We start from the raw sequence: 22,625 nt of genomic DNA on the forward strand, positions 1-22,625 counted from the left end.
CTCTGCAAAAAGCAAGTGGTTGAATCCTACAGCAGGCTCCCCTGAGCCCCCAGGACAGTTGGATTCAAAGGCCAGTGGGACTTACTCTCAGGAGACACAGAAAGTTGTGGGAAATAGACACTCCATTCTTTTTTTTTTTTTTTTTAAAGACTCCATTCTTAAAGGGTCCATATGAAATCTCAAATGCTCTAGACCATGAGGCAGGAACAATACTTTAAAGGGGCCTTGCTGATCTTGGAGAGTCTCCCAGAGAGGGTGGAGGCAACCAGACCTCACCCTGAGGACACAGATACTGCTGGAAGCCATTTTTTGGCAGCTCATTCTACCATATGGACACTGGTGCTGGGAAGTCACATTTTAGAATCCTCTCATTAGCTTATTAACACCATGACCCAGCCCCACTCACCAGCCTATTGGTACCATTACCAAGATACCTCAGGCCAAGCAACTAGCCAGGCAGAAACACAGTCCCAGCCACCAGCAGGCAGGCTGCCTTCAAGGCCTCCTCAGTACATGGACCTGCCCACCACAGAGCCCAGGACCTGGCCCAACACAGAACTGCACAGGCATTGGCCCCAGGACTCCCAGGGCCCTAGAGCCAGAGACCCTGGCACCCAGCAGTGAGCTCACCAGTGAGCCAACACTATCCCAAGGACTCCCCTGGGCCCAGTCCCAACCATCAGCATGCCAAGATGATATCTGAAACATCTTGAGCTCCTCAACCAGCTGCACTGACAAAAACTGTAGCAATTTTTTTTTTATCTGTCTCCTAAGGCAAAGGAACCAAAAAAAATTAAATTTATGGGACATAATTAAAGTTAAAATCTGCACAGCAAAGGAAACCATCAAAAAAAGAAAGACAATTTACTGAATGGCAGAAAATATATGCAACTGATATGATCAACAAGGAGTTAATATCCAAAATATATAAATTCATGCAACTCAGTATCAAAAAACCAAACAATTTGATTTTAAAAAATGGGCAGAAGACCTGAACAGATATTTTTCCCAAAAGACATATGGATGGTCAATGGGCACGTGAAAAGATGTTCCACGTTGCTAATCAACATAGAAATGCAAATCAAAATCACATTGAAATATCATCTAATATCTGTCAGAATGGATATTATCATAAATACCACAAATAACAAATATTGGTGAGGATGTGTAGAAAAGGGAATCCTTGGACACTGTTGGTGTGAAGGTAAATTGGTGCAATAACTACGGAAAACAGTAGTGAGGTTCCTCAAAAAATTAAAAATAGAACTATCATATGATTCAGCAATTACATTCCTGGGCATATATCTAAGAAAACAAAAGTCACTAATTCACAAAGATACATGACCTGATAGCTGAGTTGGTAAAGAATCCGCCTGCAATGCAGGAGACCCTGGGTTTGATTTCTGGGTTGGGAAGATCCGCTAGAGAAGGGATAGGCTACCCACTCCAGTATTCTCAGGCTTCCCTTGTGGCTCAGCTGGTAAACAATCTGTCTGCAATGTGGGAGACCTGGGTTCAATCCCTGGGTTGGGAAGATAGCCTGGAGAAGGGAAAGGCTATCCACTCCAGTATTCTAGCCTGGAGAATTCCATGGACTATACAGTCCATGGGGTTGCAAATAGTCAGACACAACTGAGCGGCTTCACTTACCTTACCTACATGCACCCCAATGTTCATAGCAGCAGTATTTCCAATAGGCAAGATATAGAAGCAACCTAAATGTCCATCAATAGATGAATAGATAAAGAGGAATGGTATATATATACAATGGAATACTATTCAGCCATAAAAAGAATGAGGTTTTGCCATTTGTTATAACATGGATGAACTTTGAGTGTGTTATGCAAAGTGAAATGTCATAAAGACAAATACTGTATTAAATTACATGAACATGGAATCTAAAAGTTATAAAACACTAATGAATATAATAAAACAAAAGTAACAGTCTCACAGATACAGAGAACAAACCAATGATTACCAGTGAGAAGAGAGAAGAGGGGAGGGGCAAGATGAGGTAGAGGATTAAGAGATAAAAACTTCTATGTATGAAATAAATATGCTACAAAATCTAGTACATCAGAGGGAATATAGCTAATGTTATATGGCAATATTAAATGGTGTATAATCTATAAAAATTTGAATTATTATGTTGTAAGCTTGAAACTAATCTAATAATGTACATCAAATTATACCTTAATAAAAAGAAGAATATTTTAAAAACATGTAATGAGATACTACTGTTTACCTGTTAGAATGGTTCAAGTCAAGAAGAATGCCTCTTCCAAGTGCTTTGATCCACAGTGGTTCTACGGATCTTTTTTGATCTTGCTATATAATTTTTATCCTTTCTGCCTGCATTTTCTAACTTGGATTTTCCTTCTCAGTTTGTGGGTGCATTTGCTTAATATCTTTCAGTTCCTTCATTTTGGGCAGAGTACAATGTACTTGTGAGATCTACTCAGATTCCTAATGCCTAGTCTGTTACCCGTAGATTCCCTCTTTTCTGGAAGGGCTGTTTGGTTTTTATCATAAACAGATGCTGGATTTTGTTAAATGCTTTTTCTAGATCTACTGATATGACCATTTGATTTTTCTTACTTAGCATTGATATGATGAATTTAATTGATTTAACTTTGAATTTGTTGACCCAGCTTTACATACCTGGAATAAATCTCACTTGGTCATGGTGTATACTTATTTTACACATTGTTGGATTTGATTTGCTAATGTTCTGTTGAGGATTTTTGCATATATATTTATAAGAGACATTGGTCTTTAATTTTTATTTCTTGTAATGTCACAGAATGAGTTAAGAATTGTTTCTTCTGCTTTTATTTATGGGAAGAGATTGAAGAGAAATGGTATAATTTTCTCCTTAAATGTTTAGTAGAATTTGCTAGTGAACATTTATTGGCCTGGTGATTTCTCTTTTGGGAGGCTGTTAATTCTCAATTTAATTTATTTGATAAAGGCATGTAAGGATTTTTAAATTCTCCTTGTGTGAGTCTTAGTAGATTTTATCTTTCAAGAAATTGGTCTAATTCATCTAAGTTATCAAATTTATAGGAATAAAATTCTTCACAATATTGCTTATTATCCTTTTCATGTCCATAAGAACAGCAGAAATGACCTCTTTTCAACTTTTTATATTTATGATTTATGACTTATTTTTTTCTTAGTGAGCCTGCTTAGAAACTTGCCAATTTTACTGATCTTTGCTAAGAAGTTTTTGACTTTTTCATTTTCTCTATTAATTTCTGCTTTTCAATTGTATTGACTTTTGCTCTAATTTGCATTATTTCTTTTTTTCTGCCTACTTTGGATTTAACTTGTTCTCTTTTTTCATTCCTAAGGTTAAAGTGCATATCATCGACTTTTAGATCGTTTTCTTTTCTAATATATGCATTCAAAGGCATAAATTTTCCACCATGCTTTGCTTTTGCGGCATCTCACAAACTTGATGAGCTGCATTTTCATTTTCATTTAGCTTGAACTATTTTAAAATGTATCCTGAAACTTCTTTGACTCATGTGGGATTTAAAAATAGGTTGTTTACCTCTAAATATATTTGAGATTTTCTACCTATCTTACTGTGATTTCTAACTTAATTCTACAGATATTATGATCATAAAAGTATACTTTGTATGATATCTATTCTTCTAAATTTGCTAAGATGCCCACCATGTATTCTTATACTACTCTGAACTTCTGTTTATTTTCTAATGTAATTTGTTGCAAATTAAATCTGTTCTAGAAAATCATATCCCTAAATACTTTCAAATTTCATAAGCTTTTGCCTGAATGAGGAAGAGACCAGTGGGGTGGGGAGATCAGTTGAGAGGGCAGACATTTTAGACAGGAGTCTCTGGATTTTTAACAAAACTCCTTGGCTTATACACTAAAACATTGAGGTAGCCAAAAAACGATGAGTGTATGCTTCCAGGTGATGGGCTAAACAGCTGAAGAAACAAAAAATGTATAGGCACAGAGCCAAAACTGGAGGCTTTTTATTTTTGGTTTGGCAAAAAGGGATGTATGCTAAACATCACAGAGTGTTATTACTGAAAAAAGATTAGAAATAATCTGATCTGTTCTAGGAAACTTCATATATTTTCCTTCTCTCATTTTTATACCTTATATCTTCCATGCAATAAGCTTTGGATAACTTTATATTTGCATTATGACTTTGCTGCTCTTTGGTGATTTCTATTTTTGTAAAAATTTACTTTAGAACATACCCCCTCAAGGTCAGAAGCAATTTAGTTGAGACTTGTGACAGGGTCTACAAGCAATAGCACATATTGAAAAAAACTGCTAACGGTATTGAATCACCTATCTGATATGTATTGTGCTCACTCATTCAGTCATGTCTGACTCTTTGCAACCCCACGGACTGTAGCCCTCCAAGCTCCTCTGTCCATGGGATTTCCCAGGCAAGAATACTGGAGCGGGTTCCCAGGTCCTGCTCCAGGGAGTCTTCCCGACCCAGAGATCTGCCCTGCGAATCCGGTGTCTCCTGCTTTGGCAGGCAGATTCTTTACCACTGTGCCATCTGGGAAGCCCCCATCTGATATGTATATATTCAGAATGTATGGTGTAGAATGCTGAGTTTTCATCTTGTGGTCTATCAAACAGAAGAGTCCTAGAAAAACACGATGTGAGGAATTTCCCTTGCCTGCCCCTTTATGTTATAGGAATTGCAATGGATATAGGAGGCAGACTCAACTGAGAAGAAAACCTATGTTGCTCTTAAACTTGGGGTTTTTCAATGAGAAAACAGAAAGAGAAATTAAGGAAACAATACCATTCACCATTGCAACAAAAAGAATAAAATACTTAGGAGTATATCTACCTAAAGAAACAAAAGACCTATACATAGAAAAGTATAAAACACTGATGAAAGAAATCAAAGAGGACACAAACAGATGGAGAAACATACCGTGTTCATGGATTGGAAGAATCAATATTGTCAAAATGGCTATTCTACCCAAAGCCATCTATAGATTCAATGCAATCCCTATCAAGCTACCAATGGTATTTTTCACAGAACTAGAACAAATAATTTCACAATTTGTATGGAAATACAAAAAACCTCGAATAGCCAAAGTAATCTTGAGAAAGAAGAATGGAACTGGAGGAATCAACCTGCCTGACTTCAGACTCTACTACAAAGCCACAGTCATCAAGACAGTATGGTACTGGCACAAAGACAGAAATATAGATCAATGGAACAGAATAGAAAGCCCAGAGATAAATCCACGAACCTATGGACACCTTATCTTTGACAAGGAGGCAAGGATATACAATGGAAAAAAGACAACCTCTTTAACAAGTGGTGCTGGGAAAACTGGCCAACCACTTGTAAAAGAATGAAACTAGAACACTTTCTAACACCATACACAAAAATAAACTCAAAATGGATTAAAGATCTAAATGTAAGACTGGAAACTATAAAACTCCTAGAGGAGAACATAGGCAAAACACTCTCCGACATAAATCACAGCAAGATCCTCTATGACCCACCTCCCAGAATATTGGAAATAAAAGCAAAAATAAACAAATGGGACCTAATGAAACTTAAAAGCTTTTGCACAACAAGGGAAACTATAAGTAAGGTGAAAAGACAGCCCTCAGATTGGGAGAAAATAATAGCAAATGAAGAAACAGACAAAGATTAATCTCAAAAATATACAAGCAACTCCTGCAGCTCAATTCCAGAAAAAATAAATGACCCAATCAAAAAATGGGCCAAAGAACTAAACAGACATTTCTCCAAAGAAGACATACAGATGGCTAACAAACACATGAAAAGATGCTCAACATCACTCATTATCAGAGAAATGCAAATCAAAACCACAATGAGGTACCATTACACGCCAGTCAGGATGGCTGCTATCCAAAAGTCTACAAGCAATAAATGCTGGAGAGGGTGTGGAGAAAAGGGAACCCTCTTACACTGTTGGTGGGAATGCAAACTAGTACAGCCGCTATGGAAAACAGTGTGGAGATTTCTTAAAAAACTGGAAATAGAACTGCCATATGACCCAGCAATCCCACTTCTGGGCATACACACTGAGGAAACCAGATCTGAAAGAGACACGTGCACCCCAATGTTCATCGCAGCACTGTTTATAATAGCCAGGACATGGAAGCAACCTAGATGCCCATCAGCAGGAATGGATAAGGAAGCTGTGGTACATATACACCATGGAATATTACTCAGCCGTTAAAAAGAATTCATTTGAATCAGTTCTAATGAGATGGATGAAACTGGAGCCCATTATACAGAGTGAAGTAAGCCAGAAAGATAAAGAACATTACAGCATACTAACACATATATATGGAATTTAGAAAGATGGTAATGATAACCCTATATGCAAAACAGAAAAAGAGACACAGATGTACAGAACAGACTTTTGGACTCTGTGGGAGAAGGTGAGGGTGGGATGTTTCGAGAGAACAGCATGTATATTATCTATAGGGAAACAGATCACCAGCCCAGGTGGGATGCATGAGACAAGTGCTCAGGCCTGGTGCACTGAGAAGACCCAGAGGAATCGGGTGGAGAGGGAGGTGGGAGGGGGGATCAGGATGGGGAACACATGTAACTCCATGGCTGATTCATGTCAATGTATGACAAAACCCACTGCAATGTTGTGAAGTAATTAGCCTCCAACTAATAAAAATAAATGGAAAAAAAAAAAAAAAACCTTGGGGTTTTTCTTCTATGTCAGCATCAGAAGGGCTGTCACACTGCTTGAGTCTCATGGTAAGGGGTCTGTCAGAAAATCTTGAGAGAGAGTTTCTAGGCAGATGAATTCTTCGTGCTCCAGCTGTTGTGTTTTGGTTGGCTGGTTGTTTTTAAGTTATTCAGATGCCCCACATGCTGAGAACACTAACAATGCAGATACTCTTCGCAATTTTTATTGGAAACTATCTGGTGATTTAACTAAAGGTAAATACAGTTGAATAGGTAAAATAGTTTTTATTTACCTAACAATATTTCTAGAAAAAGAGTCATAAATTACATTGTGATGAAGATTGTGTTTTCGGTGTATCTGATGATTTGTTTCTTTTGGTTTGATTCAAAAAACAGAGGAGGAACTGACTTTTCTTTGATGGCTTACTAAGGGCCTTTACTTCCTCCTGTTTCCTACATTTTGGACATTTCACTGCCTATTAGAGTCTCCACCAAGAATAATGAAGAGAATAGAAATATAGAATTTGGCTGGTGAAAAGGATTGTCACAATGATTGATACAGTGGCTAACAAAAGCTTAGCAAGTACATAGACATTTTCTTATTATAATGTCTCCTCATGTCTCAGAGTTAGCTAAGATCTGGTTATGCATATAGAGATACTTATTATGATTACTTATCAGACATCATCATTATAATTCTGAAGTGGTTTTCTTTGTGTAAGATGACTTATATTACTAATTTTATTGTGAAGGCTCTTCTTTCATATGTATGAAGATTTTCAGTTTCTGTGGATCTTAAATATCCAGTGATGCTTGTCATTACTTTTCCATGCTAAAAATAACTTTGGTTGGCTTAAACAAAGATTCACTATATTCTAAAACTGAGTTTTCCCACTTAGGTAAAAAATCAAGCAGTAAGAATGTGATTTTTAGTAAAAAATGTTTCTTGAAGTTAATTCTTCCAGGAACATTAGAGTATATTCTTAATTTATAAATATAAGCCAGAAAAAGGACTGGCAATGTAGCAGTCGGTCAATCACCTGGAAACTTACATTTTTCTTCAATATATTTATGATGTCACACATAAAAAGAAATGTAAAACCCTGAAAGAACAAAATTCAAGTACTGTGGGAGGAGGTGAGCATATATTAGATAAAAGAGATTCTAGTGAAAAAACATCAGATGATTTCATTAAAAACCTTAAGCTTTTATAATTCATGATGGGGGATTTTTTAATTCCTAAAAGCACAAAGACCATCTACACATGAGTTGAGACCTCACCTTCTCCCATACAACTAAGAGCAAACTGGTTTGAAGAAACTAAGATTCAAGAAAGTGCAAGTTTACATGGTTGCATTTTCTTCTAGGGGACCCAAGAGCCTCCTTTTTCACCAGAGCAGGAGAATAGCCCTAGCTGCACATTACCCAGAAAAGTGAGTATTCTATGTACCATAAAATAATTTCATCCTTTCTTTAGTCAAACAGTACAAGATGGATAAATAGAGCAGAAATCATGCTGAAGAAGAAGCTATATCAAGGTTTGATAAGTGGCAGGGAAGCCTGGTTAAAAGTCAGAATCCTGTTTCCAGCCAAAGGTTTAACACAAGTAGGCAAAGATGGCATGGATCTGAGTTCACTCAGAGAAGTGTGTGCGCAGACTGTGGAGCAGTGTCTGTAGACTGTCTCACAGTGGCTTCCTGTTTCCCTCACCACCTTCCTTCTGCCTGCAGCTATCTCCAATCTCATCTCCAGCCATCTCAATTGGGAATTTTCTGACGTCTGTACAGGGCAGAGAAATGGTTGCTACATTTCTTACTTTGGTTGTGGTGACCAAATATCTCTCACCTGAGACCTAGCTCTGTGGCCTCTTCATAACCTTCCACTAGCTCTAACAAAACATTTTTGTTAGATGTTTTGTTAGTAACAAAACATTCTGTTACTTTACTTGGTTGCGGGAATAATCCCGAAATCTGCCAGTTTAAATGCAACCATTAGATTACACATGGTCTTATTAATATTACATTCTGAATATTTCTTGAATCTCCATAAATCTTTCCATGCCCATTATCACCACAGCAGTGCAGGCCACCATCATCCTTCACCTGGATTTCATCAGTATCCTATCTAACTTTATTTCTATTGTTTAATATTCATAGTATTTGCGAGTGCTCACTCTGTCATGTCTGACTCTTTGTGACCCCATGGACTGTAGCCCAGCAGGCTCCTCTGCCCATGGAATTTTCCAGGCAAGAATACTGAAATGAGTTGCCATTTCCTACTCCAGGTGATCTCGGCCCAGGGATTGAACTCTTGTGTCTCTTGTGTCTTTTGCATTAACAGGCAGATTCCTTACCACTGCATCACCTATTGATATATAAATTACCTTCAGTGAAATATATACAAGCATATTCATTTATTAAAGTTCATATACCAAGAAAAGGAAATACTAAGGGCATTTTGGAAGATTTTGAAATTTATAAGAAACTGATGAATAGTTTACCATAATGATTACATCACTATTTTCCATTACCACTAATGATCCACACGTGTTCTACCTGCTTCATACCCTCTCCAATATTTAGCATTTTACTATTAATATTTTTCATTTGCATGTGCTCAGTCACTCAGTGTGTGTGATTCTTTGAGACCCCATGGACTGCAGCCCGCCAGGCTCCTCTATCCATGGGATTTCCCAGGCAAGAACATCTGATTTGCCACTTCCTTCTCCAGGGGATCTTCCTGGCCAAGGGATCAAACCCATGTCTCTTTTGTCTCCTGCATTAGCAGTTGGATTCTTTACAACTAACACTATCTGGGAAAACCTATTTTTCCATTTAAGTCATTCTGATGAGGGTTTGGGCTTCCCTGGTGGCTCAGTGGTAAAGAATCTGCTTACCAATGCATGGAAAGTAGATGGGAAAAAACGGAAACAGTGACAGATTTTATTTTCTTGGGGCCCAAAATCACTGCGGATGGTGATAGCAGTCACAAAATTAAAAGATGCTTGCTCTTTGGAGGAAAAGCTATGACAAATGTGGACAGTGTATTAAAAAGCAGAGACATCACTTGCCGACAAAGGTCCCTATACTCAAAGCTATGGTTTTTCCAGTAGTCTTGTATGGATGTGAGATTTGGACCACAAAGAAGGTTGAGAGCTGAAGAATTAATGCTTTCAAACTGTGGTACTGGACAAGACTCTTGAGAGTCCCTTGGACAGCAAGGAGATCAAACCAGTAAATCCTAAAGGAAATCAACCCTGATTATTCATTGAAAGGACTGGTGCTGAAGCTGAAGCTCCAACACTTTGGCCACCTGATGTGAAGAGCCAGTTCATTGGAAAAGACCGTGATGCTGGGAAAGGCTGAGGGCAAGAGGAGACGGGGGTGACAGGAAGAGATGGTTGGATGGCATTACTGACTCAATGGACATGAGTCTGAGAAAACTCTGGGAGATAGTGAAGGCCAGGGGAGCCTGGCGTAGTACAGTTCATGGGGTCACAAAGAGGCAGACACAACTTGGTGACTGAACAACAATGATCCGGTGGCACTCAACACATTCTCATATGCTCTATGGACAGTCTTCTATAAGATTTGGTAAAATATCTGTTCAAGTCTTTTTTCCATATTTAGTTATTTTACCTTTACTTATTTAGTTGTAGGCATCCTTTTTGTAATCTTCATATGAGTCCTTTGTCAGACATTAAGAATGTCTGACATTAAGAATATTTTCTCTCAGTCTGCGACTTAATTTTGACTTTCTTCATGCTTTCTTTTTTGGACTTAGTACGTGCGACTGAGTACGCACACACAACTAGGTCTGTGAGCCACCTCCAATTACTATCTCTGTTTAGTATGAGGAAATGATCAATGCTTATTTTTTCGACATGATTATCTAGTTGTTTCAGCACTTTTTACTGAAAATTTCTTTTTTCAGAATGAAAGGGATTAACCTCTTTGACAAAAGCAACTGACATTTAACGTGTAGATCTAGAGTTAAAATGTGTATTTTGTGCCACTGAGGTTTTTGTCGTAACTCCAAAATCATGTGTTGATCATTCCAGTTTTACAGTATGTTTTGAAATTTGGTAGTAATATCTTCCACATTTGTATTTCTTCTTCAAGACCATTTGAACAGACAATATACATAGGATATGGATTTTATTTCAACATAAATTTTAGAATCTTTGCGTCAATTTCTATAGAAAATTCTTCTGCAATTTTGACTGAAAGTGAATTGAATAGTTGGGTTAATTTAGGAGAAATAGTATCTTAAATTAAGCTTTCACACTCATTAATTAGCATGGTTCTTCATGTATCTTGTATTTCTTCAACTTCTTTTACCAATATTTGATAGCTTTAATATGTTTTACACATGTCAATTTATTCCTACATTTCTAAGTATTTAGCTATTTTATAAATAATCACTTTTAAATTCAGCTTTACAGGGTATCTTTTTTTTTTTCCTTTTTTGCTATTTTATTAACATGCCATTGATGTTTGTATATTGACTTCTTAATCCAACAACCTTGTTATATTATTTTTAGTTAAGTTCTTTACAGATTCTTTGGCTTTGCATTTTTGATACACACAATTATATCATTCTAAAAATAAATATATTTCTTTTTATTTAAATTTAGATGCTGACTTTATGCTTACCCCTTTTCTATATACTTGCAATGTTTTAGGCTTTTGACAAGAATTCATAAAGAAGTTTCCGATAAAAGCACTAAGATAGCTAATGGGAAATTTTATAATAGATAATAATGATTCCTATAATAAATTCTCTGGTCCTGAATTTCAACTGCAAAGGGCAGGATTGTTCTTAAGGATGTTTTTGTGCCATAAAGAAAAAAATGAAAATATGGAATACATAGAAAGCATGTGTGAGAATGTGGGGAGGATTAACAAAGGAAAAAAAAAGGATTTTTTGTCCTAGAAAACAAATAAAAATAAATATATTTTTATTATACCTTTTAGCTCTATATTCCTTTTCTTTTTTTCCTCTTTTCTCTCTCCCTTTCTTCCCTTCCCTTCCCCTTTTGCACTAGCTAGGAACTGCAGAACAATGTGGTGTTTAGAGTGTACTTTCTTCCTTTCCATGTATCAGGGAGAAATTACTTACTATTTCATCATTATTCATAATTAAATGTATTATCTGATTATCTGCAGGTTTTCTATTAAGAAAATTTTAAAGAAAATTAAGAAAGTTTTGGGTTTTTTTATTCCTAGATTGCTAAAATCATTTTTATGTTTAACTGGTTTAAATTTTAATTATTTTTCTTAATCTGTTGAGCTGATCATTTTTCCCCCTCTAGGATGGCATTGTGGTAAATTATGATGACTGACTTGTGAATGTTAAATCTTACCCCACTTTTCAAGGATAAAACTTATTAATCATGATGACCTTTTAATATACATTACTATATTTACTTTGTTAATATTTATAAATGATCTTTGGAATGAAGGATATTATTTTACTTTTTTTTTCTTTTAATGTCCTTGTCAGGTTATGCTGGTTTCACAGGGCTTCCCAGGTGGCTCAGTGGTAAAGAGTATGCCTGACAATGCAAGAGATGCAGGAGACTCAGGTTTGATCCCTGGGTCAGGAGTGTCCCTTGGAGGAGGAAATGGCAATCCATTCCAGTATTCTTGCCTGGAAAATCCCATGGACACAGGAGCCTCGCAGGCCAAAGTCCATAGTGTTGCAAACAGTCAGACATGACTCAGTGATTGAGCATGAATGCACACTAATTTCATAAAATAAAAATGGCTGTGTCTTTTCCTCCTCTGGTTTCTGAAATATATTGAATAAAATCGGCATTTTTTCTTATACATTTGAAAAAAGTTCTTTTTTGAAGTAATTTTCACATTCTGTTGAAGTACCCCATTCAATTGCTTGATTATTCATCTCTAAATTTTTTAACATATTTGTAAAAGGTATTTTAAAATCACTGTCTAATATTTTCAGTATCTTGTTCATCTCTGGATCTGCTCCTATAAGCTATTTTTTCCTTTGGAAATATTAAATGAGTGTTGCTTTCATACTGGTTTGCTGTTGTTCTTTGTTTTCTTGCTTGACTAATACCTTCTATCATTATGTACTGGATATTGTGCGTGGTAGTTAGTGGACAGTATAGATTAGTCCTGATATGGGGGTAGTTAAATTACAGGTGGATTATTTTATCACATGCTGACTTGTTTTCTTGCTTTACAAAGAATGGATTTATTTTAAATTTGCCCTTAGTTGTTGGGCAAAGAACTTGTTAACATGCATACAAAGTAGTTTTAGAGTGTGATCTTTACTGCTTGGCGATCTCAGTTAAACAACGTGGCCTGATTATTAAGGTTTCTGGACTCTATTTAGGTCAGAACTCCACCATTTCCTTAGCATTCCATAACCTATGTATGCTCAGAAATCTCACTTGGCTGCCAGCCCTTTATCAACCATTCCACACACCCAGTTGTGTTTGCAGCCCCAAAACACAAAACTGTCTTACTCTGCCCAGTGCAAATCCCCTTTCTGCTCTCAAGTATTACACATGGGACATCTCCTTTGGCAGAAAGGGTAAATAAATTACGTGAGGTTTTTTGTTTCTATTTTTCCTCAAAGATCTCAACCTTACACTGACTGATGCCCAATGCCTAAAACTATTTGTTTTCCATCTAGTAAGAAGTTAGTCTAATGTCAATTTCTCTGATAAGACTGGAACAAGAAGTCCTCCATTTTTCATATGCAACCAAAATGATTTGCCCAGTCTTATCATATACAAATCCAAGTGTGCCATATCCATCCTAAAAATTAGTAAGTGGCTGCTTATTATCTTTGTAATGAAGCCTATACCCTAATGTGCCTTTAAAGCCCCTAAAGAATATGAGCTCTATCTACCTGCCAACCCTAATTCTCACCATTCTCTCTCTCACCAATGTCTTTGGTCTAACTGTGCTAAAATGCATTCCTTCCTCATTTATAGATCTTTACACATACTAGTCCCTCTTCTTGGAAAATTAATTTCTCTTCTTTTTCTAGAGAGCTCTCATTCAACATTGAAGAGACCACCTTTAGCTGGAACTCCTTTCCTCACCTCTGAAACAGAGTAGAACCGCGAGCTACAGTGCTATCTAAATTCCTGGTAATTCTGCCACCATAGCATGTATCCCATAGTTCAGATATATTCCTTTAATCATCTGTCATCACCACGCTATCCACAACTTTTTAATTTATACGTGTACTCCTAAACTTTGTCATACTATCAAACACAGTGTGCATTTAACAGGTACATCTTAAATAAGTGATCAGTCAATTTGTTCGTTTCTAAGCAGATGTTTTTCCTATTTATCTTAGGTGAAAATAAAATATAATTAAAAAAATCATAAATACTTATAGTTCTAAGTGTGTTCTAGGTGATACAAAGGTCTTCAATGAAGCATATAGATGAAGGCTTATTACTTTATGAGAATAATGTCTAAAGGGGCAAGCAATTTACAAAGCATTTTGAAAGACATAAAAATGCCAAAGAGTTGTTATAAATAGTATTGTTCCCTGTTAATGTTCAGAGTTCTAATATAAATTTTTGGCATAACTAATTTTCATAGTTTGAAAATCTTCTGACATTTTCTTTCATTCCCTTTGAAAGATTTCCTTTCAGAGCTGTGAAATCCTTATTCACACACAACAGTTATTTTTAGGAACAAGACCGTCAGAATCACAAGGTTTACTCATTTCTTTCCCACCACTGGTATAGAATTCGCAAACCAGTTTAACAGCTTAATAGAAGATTGACTCCTTTTCCCTTCCTCTAAATTCCCCAAGAGAGTCTAAAGTGCATTTTCCAGGTTTAATACCCAAATAAAAAAATAGTACCCAGAGTTGAAATCCTAGAAGTTCACCTGCAATCTCTGGAATTGGCCTCTATTTTGAAAACTAGGAATGTGAAGTTTCTGATAATATGGGAAGACTTTGGGCAAAACAAGGTCTCACATAAGAATGTACCATTTTGATCTCCTGGGGAAAAAACCTGACACCAGGCTAAGGCATGTCACTCAGGACAGAAAGGAGCAGGTTTCAGAATACATGCCTTGAGTTTGATGATTTAGAGGGGAACAGAGCTCGTGCCCCTCAGCTTCACAAAGTCTGCCACCAATGGCTTCCAGAGGGTGGATATACCTGCCTTCCTTTACTTGGGAAATTGGGAAGTACTCAAGAGGAATTTTCTTGCTCCAAGCGAGAAAAATTAGGTTCTTTCCTCTTCTAGACAAGTGACTATTTCCTCCTAAAAATCACAGATGGCACAGAACTGTGATAAAGATACAAAGTTATATATTGCCTTCTTTGAAGCTAAAAAATAAAACAACACTGAAGCTCTATAGATTCTCTCAGCTCCAGGCAATATATAACGCTAGGGAAGGGTTGGGGGATGGGAGGTAAAAAATGTTCTGATACATGTCGGTACCAGGGTAGGGTTGGAAGTAGGCACTGTTCTGATAGTCACATGTCCTCAGAAATCTGGGTCCTTTCTGGCCAGAAAAGTAACTGCAGTCCTGTCAGAATACATAGCAATTGCACGAAGAGAGCACAGACTGCATGAACTGATGACTCAAGACCTTTTCAGACTGGGCCAGCTTGTAACAGAGATAAATATTAGTAGAGAAGAGTCCAGATTCCCAACTATGTTGAGACTTTGGCCTACCCATACACATCACACATTAACAGACATTTGGGTGCTAGGCTCATTAGTCCAAAATTATAGTCCACAGTGTTTCTAACAAAGGTGGTATATTGGACACTCATGTTTATCCCATGTGCTTCCTAAATCCCATGAAATGACCAAAAGGGTGTGAAATCAACCCCAAAATACAAACAAAAAGGAAAAGGAAGTGAAAGCCACTTAATATTGTAACTAGGAAAGCAGTTCCTGAATGAATGGACCAAATTGAAAATGAAAACAGGGAGCACAAAGGGCTAAACAAAATGCAAGCCAGTTTACACTAAAGAAGACCAAAGTTTAGAATTTGGAGACAACAATGAGTTCTGAAAGTAAGGGTTTGGTTGAGGATGAAAGTTCCACAGGGAATAGGGGATTTTGTCTGTTTCACAGACAATCACTTCCACACTACAGAAAACAATGCTTGGCATGTAGCAGGCATTTGGTAAGTTATTTATTGAAGAAATTAATTACTGAACTCAAGTCTGCATAAGAAACAACTAGGCCTCTACAACCTGATAGGTGAGTAGGTTTAATGACTGAAGAGGTAGAACAGAGGAAGTCTGGGTTTGGAGACATGAGACACAGCAGTGGGTGAGGGTGAAGACTGCAGAAGAGTCTATATACTGAACCCTGGGACCCCCAGTCTCTACCTGCTTGGTTCCAGAACCCTGAAGCCAGCTTTATATTTACTGGGAAGAATATTAGATAATTCTTCTCTGGGAAAAATCAATCCTAGCAGGAGAGTCCTTCAGGTACTGACAAGAATCCCTAAATAAACATCTCTCTGCAATAAAAAAATTCCACCAAACACCTCTTTTTTCCTCTCTTTCTCTGTCTCCCTTCCCCTCATCCTCTCTCTCCCTAATTGTCTCCCTCTGGCACACGTGCTATTAGGTAGCCCAATGGATCACCAGACATCGGAGGAAAGTCCCTAAGAGAATTGACAAAGATCAAAATCAATAGATAGAGAAAAAAATTACACTTTAGAAATACAAACAGTGTGGGAAGGCCAAATAGAATCAAGAAAAAAAAATTATATTATATTCAGATAGATAAATGAAATTACTGTTTCTCCAAAAGAAGAGACAGTTATAAAAAAAAAAAAAGTGGAACATTTAGAAAACAAGAGTGCTCTTGAAAAAAAGATAAATATGACAAAGGAAAAAGAAAATTCAGAAGTTCTGGAAAATAAAATTGAGCAAATCTCCAAAGACTCAAATAAAAGGGAAATAGAAACTTCAAGAGAAGATAATTCAAAAGGTGACTGAGAAAGTCTAGTTTACAAATAAAAGAAGTTCTAAAAGAGAGAAAAACGAACAGGACAAAATTTACAGAATAAAATTGTTGAAGAAATAGTTCAGAAAGTGATCCACAATGTTTGCTGTTTTTACAAAATGAATGAAGAAAAAACCACACCAAGACCTACACGTGAAACTTCAGAACCCTGGGCACAAAGAAATCATCCTGCACACTTCAAGAGAACACCATACACAAAAATAAACTCAAAATGCATTAAAGACTTAAAGGTAAGACTGGATGCTATAAAACTCTTAGAGGACACACAGGCAGAACACTCTCTGACATAAATCACAGCAAGATCTTTTTTGATCTATCTCCTGCAGTAATGAAAATAAAACAAAAATAAACAAATGGAACCTAATGAAACTTAAAAGCTTTTGCACAGCCAAAGAAATCATAAACAAAATGAAAAGACAATCCTTAGAATGGGAGAAAATATTTGCAAATGTAGCATCTGACAAGGGATTAATCTCCAAAATATATAATACAAAGAGTTCATACAGCTCAATGTAAAAAACAAAAGAAAATAACTACCCAATCACAAAACTGGCCAAAGATTTAAACAGATGTTACTCCAAAGAAGACACACAAAAGGCATATGAAAAGATGCTCACCATCACTTATTATTAGAGTGATGCAAAGTAAAACTACAATTGGTATCATCTCACACAACAGCCAATCATAGCTGTCAGAACAGCCATCTGCAAACATCTGCAAAGAAATGCTGGAGAGGGTGTAAAGAAAAGGGAATCCTCCTACACTGCTGGTGGGAATGGAAATTAATACAGACACTACAGAGAACAGTATGGAAGTTCCTTAAAAAAACAAAAATAAAGTTACCAAATGATCCAACAATCCCACTCCAGGGCATATTGTTTAGTCACTCAGTTGTATTCGACTCTTTCTGACCCCATGGACTGTAGCCCGCCAGGCTCCTTTGTCCATGGGATTTCCCAGACAAGAATACTGGAGAGGGTTGCTATTTCCTTCTCTAAGGGATCTTCCAACCTAGAGATCAAACCCGCGTCTCCCTGGCAGGAGGATTCTTTACCACTGATCACCAGGGAAGCCCACTCCTGATCATACCTCTGGAGAAAACCATAATTTAAAAATATACATGCATCACAACATTCACAATAGCCAGGACATGGAAGTAACCTAAATATCTACTGACAGGAATGGATAAGGAAGATGTGGTATATATATATGCAATGGCATATTACTCAGCCATAAAAAGGATGAAATAATGCCATTTGCAGCAATCTACATGGACGTAGAGAACATCATACTGAGAGAAGTCAGACAGAGATAAATATCATATGACATCACTTATATGTGGAATCTAAAAAAACGGGTCCAAATGAACTTATCTACAAAACTGACACAGACTTATAGATGTAGAACACAAATTTATGACTACCAGAGGGTAAGGAGGGGAGGGATAAATGAGGACACTGGGATTGACATATACACACTACTATATACAAACGTAACTAATGAGAACCTGATGTGCAGCACAGGGAACTCTACTCAATGCTCTGGAATGGCCTATATGGGACAAAATCTACAAAAGAGAAAATCACATGGCATCTACAAAGTATCAGGAGTTAGAATTGGGTCAGAATTCTCCAAACAAAAGAGAAAAAAAAATTAAACATTTACACTGGAAAATAGAAAGCAATAGAATAATGCTTTTAAAATTTTGTGGAAAATTCATTTTCTTCCCAGAAGTTCTTTTTCAGCAAGGTTATCACATCTCAAACAAGCAAAAACACCCAGGCACCTTTTCTTTAGAAGATTCTAAACAGTTTCTCAAATGAAGGCATGAACTAAGACAGTTTACAGAATTCAGGGAGAGGACACTAAAAAGAATAAAGAAAATATCCAGGGTAGCAGCAGGCCCAGGAGCCACTAATCCAGTGGGGCAAAATGAGTTGTACAAAAAGAAATATATTAATAACTAACAGATAACCTCCTGAGTTTGAATATGCAGATAACATATTTTATTGAGATAACATATTAACATTGAGAGTCTAGGGATGTTGAAGAGTTCAGAGATGATTTACTGATAGGTACATAGAGACCTGTGTAAAGTTTAAAAAGAGACATTTATTAAGTCCAGGAAAAGTAACATTTGTACAAGAAATAAAACAGTTCAATGAACAAGCACCCCTGAAGCATAAACATGCTTCATCTTCAAACAAAATTTATACAATCATAACAGTTTACATACTGAGTATTGATCATATTTTGAGCCAAATACGAAATGACTCTACTGGTTGGGTGGGTGAGGGATTGCATGCCTGTGTGTTTGGGAGGACTGTTTAAAGAAGCTAAATCCTCAATCTGCACAGCAGAAAATAAACAGGCATTATATGCAGTTAACTAAATAAGAAATTTGCCCATAAGTATGCTATGTGGAAATAAGATACATTATACAAGAATATCTTTGATCAAAATAAAACTGAATTGAAAGAATTCACCCATATTTAGGACATGAATTCTAAAGAGCTAAACATATTGAACATAGCTCTGTTCCTTAAGTTGAAATTATTTTATTGCCATCTAGTTAAACCAGCCAACTTTCTAGCTAGGGTTGAAATGATTTGATAACATTTGGGGATGTCCCAGAGGCTCCTGACCAAGACAAGGCACAGACACCAAACACTTGCTGAATATGCATGAAAAAAATTTAGAAAAGTAAACAGGAACTCATAAACCTGATTCATTTCTGGGCAAGAGGCTGCAATTCTGGGACTCAGGGAGAGTTATGTTTCATTATACACTTTTTGCAGTTTGGATCTTTTGTTTACTATGTGCATATATTAGCTCTTTATTTAAACAAGGCTTTATTTTTTTTTAAGTGTAGAAAGCTTAAGATAAAAATTAATGCACCCCAAATATATAACTATTTTCATTTCTTTTTCCCACCTATGATTATCTATTTGATACATATTTTGCTACAGCTACAGATCTGTTAAGGATTACTTTTGAAGGCTATGTTTGTGGCCAATGCACAAAATAAGACATTTGAAAGAAAAAATCTTAAATTCATCAAACTGGGGCACTTCTTTTCTCCCACTTCTAAATCCCCTGAAGACATATTTGCATATTTGCTTATAATAGTGTAACCTACTGTTTTACTCATTATTCCAAAATACACGTTTCTGCATCTTCTCCCTGTTACATCAGGTCTAGAAATGCTCATTACGTGGTTTTGCAGTGTCTCCTTTAACCACTCCCCTACCTCTGATTGACTTTTAAAAAAACCAATCTGCTCAATTTCAGGAATGCAGTTTGCCTTCTCTTTTTTGTCAGTTTCGGGTTTCCCTGGTGGCTCAGATGGTAGAGAATCTGCCTGTAATGTAGGAGACCTAGGTTTAATCCCTGGGTTGGGAAGATCCCCTGGGGAAGGAAACAGCTACCCACACCAGTATTCTGACCTGGAGAATTCCATGGACTGTATAGTCCATGGGGTCCCCCAAAGTCGGACAGGACTGAACGACATTCACTTTCCTTTTACTTTACCTTTCTGTCAGTTTACCAGCAGGTGGCGCTGGATAGCAGCTGTAAATAATCTGGTTTAGAACACTGCTGGGAGATCACTTTCTGTAGACGGTACTGAGTCTGATCAGAGAAGTAATTTCAACTGTTTTCTCGGTGGTGAACATGAGTTTTCCGCCATTCCAAGCATATTCTCTTGTACGCTTCCTAATGTGTCAATTCTAAACAGATTTTCACGATGACTGCCTGGAATTAGCGTTACTGTATGTGGTCCTGACAGGGAGAAGACCCCACTCGGCAAGGACCCCACTCTTGATAAAGTACCTGCCTCGGGCTTCACCACAGTGCTCTCCTGCGCTCCATCGCATAACCCTTAAACCATCAGGCGCCCACCGCGCTCTGCGACAAGTCCTGTCCTGAGTCCTTCCCAGAAACTATCCCCAAGCATTTCTCACCACAGCCCTATCGGACCTGTATCATTATTCACCTGTACAGATGAGAAAACTGAGGCCTGGAGCGGGTAACTGGCCTGTTTAAACTTCTACAACTAACCGACTGCAACAGAAAAAGTCCAGAACTTGCAGCCAGAGACACGGGTTTGAAACCTAGCTCTTTCATGGAGGGATTATTCGTTGCTCAGGAGGTTTTAACATCACCAAACACTTGTTTCTGGCCTGTAAAATGGAATAATAATGTGTGACTCCTCGAGTCATACCAAACAAGAAAATATACACATGGTTCCTAATAGAGTTGCAGGCCCAACATAAAAACATCTCCATTGCAAAGCATAAACAACAAATAGCTGATTAAGATTCTTCTTCCTTCCTGACTCAAATATCTTTCAGACTCCCATGCCTTTCTCCTCCTTTCTAATTTAAGGTTCAGAGCTCTTACTCCTGTATGGCCCTTCCCTTCTCTATTTCTTTAATCTGCAGTACTGCATCACCCTTCTTACCCTGGATTAATTGTCACTTTTCAGAAGAAACCAGAGGTCATCATTTCAATCCCAGATTACTTATGCTCTGCTGGTGTTCCATCCTCTCCTAGGACCAGCATTTAAGGGGAAGTAATGTATCTGATGCGCAGCCCTGTCCTTTAAATCCAGGCTGGTGTTCTATCTTTATTGGCTATTTCCAAGTAAATAATATAATCACTTTTTTCCATTTTTCTTTCTTTGTGGGGAGGAAATGGGTAATACTTTTAATGCTTTCTTCTCAAAGGAGTTGCTCTTACGTGATATTTATAGATTTTCCTTCTGACTTGCCCCGTGAGTGCTGGCTTGTCTTTCAGGTGTGAGTAGATGGTTAACTGTCATCATTAACAGTATCTGTTTTCTTATCATTGAAGCAGACCAAAGCACTGTAGCTTAATATTTTCAAAATGTTTAATCAGGATACATGATCAATAACTCTCTCAACTCATTCACTTTCTAGAGTCCACTTCTGAAACACCTGTTTAGAATGGTCTATGTGTAGTTGGCAACTAGCCAATTTATTGGCAAATACACACTTTACAATAAGCTAGTTACACCCACATTCTGAGGAGCAAGAAGGTTTTTTAACCTTTCCCATTCTTCTCTAAGTCCCCAAGCTATGCCCTGGCTATTGCCTTATGACCTGCCTTGTGAAATGTAAATGGGCTTTGAGAAATACAGATCTTATGGAAAATTCTAACTAGATTGAATTTGAACATCATTGGCTGGCTGTCTGAAACTGAACATCACTGGTTGGTTGTCAATACTTTTGTTTATTAATCTGTGAATACTAGCAGCTAAAACGTGGACAACTTGTCATTAAGTAGCTGGAAATTGGAATATTCATCCTATGTAAAAATAGCCAAATTTTTATAAAATTAACTAATCTTTATTTTATAATTGAGGCAAGTTTTTTTAGCATGTTGAACTGCAGGTGTCAACAAAGCAGCAGGTTTAGAACTAAATAGTATTTCCTCATTTCCTCCCATGTTTGACCGCTGTACCAACTAGAATGCTACAAAACTCTAACTGCTGGGCTTCTATGGTTAGGGCTAATGTGCCAGCATAGAACAAACTGGGTTACATTGATTCAGGAGTATAGATTTCACTCAGAGGACCCTGCTGGGAGTCACCAAATAATGAAGTAGTTCTGGTAGTTAAAAGTATCCTCTCTCTAAGTAATGGCTGGTTTGTGTCTGAGTTTGGGGACATTTACTAGTGGCTCCTGGATTGCACAATGCACCACACCTGACAAAAGGATGTGGTCAGGCTTTTGCCATTGTGGCAAATGCATTCTCTAGGGCAAGGTGAGGTGGGAAATTTATGAGGCTATATCTCTAAACCAACTGATTACTGATTCCTGACACTGGGTTGTTGTTAATCTTGTCCTCAGCGTGACAAGGCAAGTCCTGTACACGGTGTTGGCCCAAATAACACCACAACCA

The sequence above is a fragment of the Cervus canadensis genome, chromosome 5 (genome assembly GCF_019320065.1).
Source record: "Cervus canadensis isolate Bull #8, Minnesota chromosome 5, ASM1932006v1, whole genome shotgun sequence".
NCBI classification, from domain to species: Eukaryota; Metazoa; Chordata; class Mammalia; order Artiodactyla; family Cervidae; genus Cervus; species Cervus canadensis.